This window comes from Scylla paramamosain, chromosome 5 (genome assembly GCF_035594125.1).
Source record: "Scylla paramamosain isolate STU-SP2022 chromosome 5, ASM3559412v1, whole genome shotgun sequence".
In the NCBI taxonomy this organism is placed as follows: Eukaryota; Metazoa; Arthropoda; class Malacostraca; order Decapoda; family Portunidae; genus Scylla; species Scylla paramamosain.
In genome coordinates this window covers 36,081,547-36,087,555 of record NC_087155.1, presented here as the reverse complement: position 1 = coordinate 36,087,555, position 6,009 = coordinate 36,081,547, and the positions used below count along the sequence as shown (strand labels likewise).

The 6,009-nt window shown below is 41.2% G+C and overlaps 1 non-coding gene across 1 annotated transcript; it reads left to right on the top strand.

The window, feature by feature from the left end:
- Window positions 1–4,731: 4,731 nt before the first annotated feature.
- On the top strand, window positions 4,732–4,804 carry Trnar-acg (transfer RNA arginine (anticodon ACG)). Its single transcript has one exon. It is a non-coding gene; the product is annotated as a tRNA-Arg (tRNA).
- The last annotated feature ends 1,205 nt before the right edge of the window (window positions 4,805–6,009 follow it).

The window sequence follows — 6,009 nt, the reverse complement described above, 5'->3', positions numbered from 1 at the left end:
TCATCTTTCTCGTCGTCCTTTTATTCCTTCTCCTCTTCTCCCTTCTCCTTGGTTTCGTCCTCATCGTCTTCCTCTTGCTCGTCGTCTTTTTCATCCTCCTCGTTTTTTTCCTCCCCTCTTTATTCCTCCTCCTCCTCCTCTTCTTCATCATCAGCGTGAAAACCTGTCACTCATTCACAAAAAAAAAAAAAAAAAAACTCCACACCTTATTTCATATGTAACATGAAGCACAATTTACCTTAATAGAAAAAAAGGTAAGCTTATTTATTTTTTTTCCCTCTCGCCTCCCTCTCTCATGTCAAACAAATGCTGCCTACCCGTGATGCTTATCTGACGCTGTAAACCCCGACCACAAACACCCCCCTCCACCCCCGCGGCGCCCCTGGGAGAGAGAGGAGAGGTGAGGGAAGAGGGGCTGGTTGGGGAGGGTCCGATTTGTGGGGTCCTTTCTCAGCTGGGGGTCCTGAGTGGTGGCAGGCGAGTGTCATTATCAGGATCTCTCTCTTTCTCTCTCTCTCTCTCTCTCTCTCTCTCTCTCTCTCTCTCTCTCTCTCTCTCTCTCTCTCTCTCTCATTTTCCCACCGATCAAAGCTTCATCCACCAAGGAACTAAGCGAGAAGCAAACCAGCCCGACGTAATTAAGAGAAACGAGGAAAACTCAACACCAAAAAAATACAGCTGTGTTCCCTTGATCACGTAACACACAGGCGGCAGTGACCTTCGCCTTGCTCTGTGTGTGCTGTGAACTGGTGACTTTTGTGTGCCCTCGTGTTGAAGTGCTGCAGTATTATTGTTGGTCTTGCTTATTAATGGAACGTTATTAGTGGAGTCATCGCCCGCTTTGAGATTAAGAGAGAGAGAGAGAGAGAGAGAGAGAGAGAGAGAGAGAGAGAGAGAGAGAGAGAGAGAGAGAGAGAGAGAGAGAGAGAGAGAAACTATAACCTCGAGCTCTGCAGTAAAATCGTGTGCTTGCAATATTAAATTCACAGTTGTTTGGCTCCAGTGACAAATGTTTATACCTCACCGTCTGCCTCTTAAACACCCAGGTGATGAATGGCAGGTGTTAAAAAAGTAACAGGTCCCTTTGTCTTCTGGTGTTGATACTATGGCAACTGAAGACAGGTGTACTTAGTAACAGGTAACCTATGGGCACATGTTTAGGAAGTATTTTTTTTTCTATATTTTTCATGAAAGTGATTTGTATGTTTATATTTTTCATCAGAAATCTGAGTATTTTTCTAAATTACTTAATAGGGGAAGGGGAAATGGAGTGCCGTGAGACACACACACACACACACACACACACACACACACACCATAATTTTTTCCTCGTAATACCGTCACAAAATAAAGAAAAGACAAAAGCAAAATAAAACGAGAGAGAGAGAGAGAGAGAGAGAGAGAGAGAGAGAGAGAGAGAGAGAGAGAGAGAGAGGGCTCCTATGGCGAGCATGTCTAGCAATACGAGTACAGCACAATGCTGTCGAGAGGAATAATGATTGACGCAAAGGTTAAGTTAAGAGTAAGATTTAATCAGGAAACGTATCATTATAAGCCCACTCGTTTGACTCGTGTCCGTGGATGCTGAGCTCTTAACTTCCTCAATGCGGCGCCTCTCTGTGTGTCATGTCCCCGTGCCCTCGAGGTCCCTATGAAGTTACAATAACAGGAGTCTTACCGCTTCAATACTGTGGCAGAGGTTTAATTTTTTTCTGTGTATTGTAAGAGAATTTCAAGTTTACGATGATGAACTTTATAGGTAATCGTTTAAGGATTATTTCTAGTTACTCGTTCATTACAGTTGCTTGTAATTGATTTTATTCTGATGAACAATTGGTGACTGGATGGAGTTCTTAGGTTGGCAGTAGAAGTGAAAGAAAAGTGAATGGAAATGAGGAAAAGAAGAAAATGTCGTTATAAATGGCATTATAGAAGTATATGAAGCTGTGTTACCATATAGTTATACTTCCATAGATGGTAATTGAGAGAGTGATGGGAAAGGAAAGAAGAAAGAAGAAAGAAATCTATATACTATTATAGCGTCATTGTTTTTACGTTTGATCTGTACATTATACATAGATGATGTCAGATTTGTATGTTGAAGAGTCTATACTGTGGCGGAGAAAAAAAAAAAAAAAGAGGAATAGAGGGAAGGAGAAAAGAGAAAATGCAGGTACATATGCACTGGATAACACTGGCAGATATTAGCAGATTTTTATACGTTAGAGTCGATAGTGTGACGGAGAGGGAAGGAAAGCAAGAGGAGCAATGAAAAAATGTAAGTATAATAGCACTGGATGACATTGTGGCTTTGGCTCTTTGGACCGGAGCATTGTAGTCATGTTAAGGCTGCTGCCGGCGCGGGGAAGGAAGGAGTGGTGTCTGAGTAACCGGTTCTGCTGTTGACGGTCAAGGGAAGTGGCGCAGTGGGATGTGATGTCAATTACATATAGTCGTGCTTAGTTACTTAATTTGACCTTTGACGTCACAAAAACGGAATCCGTATTGAACGGAGTTCACCGCCGTCTCCTTCTTCTTCTACTTCTTCGCTTTTTATCGCTTCGTAGGCCGTCCTTTCCTTCAGTATTCCGCTTTGGTCCTTCCCCTACCTGCAAAAGGAGAGCAGAGAGCACAACACAAGGAGCAAAACTATACAGCTAAAATGGTCCGTTTTCTCCACGCCTGTACCAGGAACTTTCGTCACTCTTACTATCCTCTCGTTTTCTCTCTCCCTCTCCCCTCGATACAGGCCCAGCACCGTGAGGACTCCACCATCCTCCTTCTCTAGCCTCCTGTGCTATTCATCTTCTATAATTGCTGTTACGGAACCTATCTCTCTTCTTCACACTTGACACAACTATCTCCTATCTATTGTTTGTTAACATGGCCGCGCGGAGGAAACCTCCTCGACAGGGAATTTGTATACTTCTTGCCAGCTTCCTGCTCGCAGCTGACGAAGAAGAGGACAGTGAGGAGAAGTGTCATTTATTGCACAGTAAAGAAATAAAAGTAACTACACGCTAGTGAATGCTGCAAGGCACGGTGAGGACAGTAGTGTCTGCCGTGTCAATACACTGTGTGGTGGAGAGGAAGGCCATACTAGTATTTTCCGGTTGTCTGGTTGTCAGTTATTAATACAGTCATTACCATAGCTACTGAGTGAGGCTTTGTGCGTCGCTGCAGTTTACTGGGCTGAAACCTGTCCAGTCCATCTTTGTGCTTGTGTTTACATAGCTTTGCGGTGGTGCCGCATCTCACGCTGGGACCAAGGTCACTCCTCTTTTTTCCACGAACAGTGTAAAAATATTTGATTTACAATAAAGCATTATTACACTACAAAGCTGTAATTCAGTAATGTATCATGTACTTGTATAGCATACCTAGAACATTCCAAATATCAGTACGTGAAACACTGTGCTCGTCTCGCCGTACATAGACCAGTATAAACTGGGGCTAACTAGACTGGGGGATTGGGGGGGGGGGGGTCGGAGAGAGAGAGAGAGAGAGAGAGAGAGAGAGAGAGAGAGAGAGAGAGAGAGAGAGAGAGAGAGAGAGAGAGAGAGAGAGAGCATAAAGATTGTGCTGTATTCAAGCGGTTACTGACTCAAGAACCAACGAACACAACAACAAACAATGCAAAACTTAAAAATAAAAAAAAAATAAATAAATAAAAGGAGTCTCGACAGCAATAAACTTGAACACTCAACTTGCTCCATTACGAAAGAAAGGCATGAAATAAGGAAAGAAAAGAAAGAAGAAAAAAAAACATGAAAAACCTGAAAAAAAGAAAGGCGTGATAAAAGGAAAGCATTAAAAAAGGAAAGGCATGAAAAGGAAAGAAAAAATAAGACAGAAAAACGAAAAAAAAAAAAAAAGAAAAGACGAAAAGGGATGAAAAAAGACATGCAAAGTTAAAAGAAAAAAAAGTAGAGTAATAATTAGTGTGAGGAGATATTGGAAGTGGACCAGGTGTGCATTGGAGAAGGGTTATCTGATACACCTTGCGTCATTAACCAAACTGAAGGTGAGAAGTTGTGTAGCTAAGTCACTTCCTCCTCCTCCTCCTCCTCCACCTCCTCCTCCTCCTCCTCCTCCTCCTTCTTCTTCTCTTCCTCCATGTATTCGATTTTTTTTTCTGTTCTACACTCGCAAAGGTATAAAGTTTTTTTTTTTTCTTAGTAATTCTTTGTTTTTTGCTCCATCTCCTATTCCATGAATTTTTTCTTTTTCATGTTTTTCTTCTCTTCTCCACCTGAGACGCAGACAGACTGAGAAAACAGACAGAGATTACTTAAAAATTTGGAACAGGACGAGAGAGAGAGAGAGAGAAAGAGAGAGAGAGAGAGAGAGGAGAGAGAGAGAGAGAGAGAGAGAGAGAGAGAGAGAGAGAGAGAGAGAGAGAGAGTCATGTTACACTTCTGGTTACTTTCTGCACGCTAAAAATTGCGTGACACTGCACATGTCGCGCATCTCGCCAGTAGGACACGCACATGCACGCACGTACACATAACTTACCACCACGTGTGTGTGTGTGTGTGTGTGTGTGTGTGTGTGTGTGTGTGTGTGTGTGTGTTTTCTGCAACTTTTTTTCCTCCTCGTCCTCCTCCTACTTTTCTTCCTATGCATTTATTGGTCATCCTTCTTTCCTTCCTTCCTCTGCTTACCTATTAATTACCTAACTTGTGCCACAAAATTCTAACTGTGAATATCCCCTGTTATAAGTATTTGCGTGGCCTCGTGGCGCAACGGATAACGCGTCTGACTACGGATCAGAAGATTCCAGGTTCGAATCCTGGCGAGGTCGTTAAATGTATATTTTTTCCTTTCTTTTTTCATTTTTTTTGCTTCTTTATTGCTTGTATTTTATTTGGTAATCTATTCATTTAAAGGAGGAAGAGCTGGAGGAGAGAGAATAATAGAAGCAGGAGAAGATGAAGGTGGTAAAAAGGAGTGGAGAAGAAATAAACACACACACACACACACACACACACACACACACGAGGAGATACAATCAACACCGTTACAGAGAAGAGCAGAAAAGAAAGTTAAGGAAAAAGAAAAAAAGAAATTGCTTGAGAACGCTTAGCTGCAAGACGTGCAAGAGAGAGAGAGAGAGAGAGAGAGAGAGAGAGAGAGAGGAGAGAGAGAGAGAGAGAGAGAGAGAGAGAGAGAGAGAGAGAGAACAATGAACAAAGAGGACAAGCTCAAGAGGTTTTCAAGAGTAGAGTCAAGAGTATGGGCAGGAGAGAGAGAGGATGGAAGAGGGAAGAGGGAAGGAATTAGGATGTAGGAGAGGAAATGAGGGAAAAGATGAGGGAAGGAGGGAAAAGGTGAAAGAACTTGGTGGGGGGGGAGCGAAGGAAATGCACGTCTTTAAGTACTAATAAAACATACAAAACAAAAGAAAAAGAAAAGAAAAAAAGAGAAAATCATTGCGCTCTTGAAATCTGCCAATAAAAAAATGCGATTAGTTTTTTTTTCTCTTACGCACTGTCAAGATTGTATTTCAAGTGTTTATATTGTGACACACACACACATACACACGCATGTTTAAGCAGATATTACAAAACAATGACTATATATATAATGAGTTGAGTATGATGAAGGTAAAGGAACAAAACACAAATTCAGAAACACAAAAAAAAAAGTAAAAAAAAAAAAAAAACAAGCACAAATATACACAAAATATAGGATCAGAAATACAAAACAAAAGTACAAAAATAAATATACAAGTACAGAAACTCAAAACAAAGGTAGAGGAACACAAAACAGATGCAGAGACAAGACAGAAGCACAGAAACATTATACATTTACCAAAAAAAAAAAAAAAAAAAACACACACACACACACACACACACACAAAGATATACAGAAACGACATAATAACGACATAGAAGCACAAAACACTAACATGAAAACAATCTACAGGTACAGCAACACAATTTACAGATACAGAAAAGCATAACACATCACAGCTACAAAAACAACGCAGGGACAAAAAACTCAACT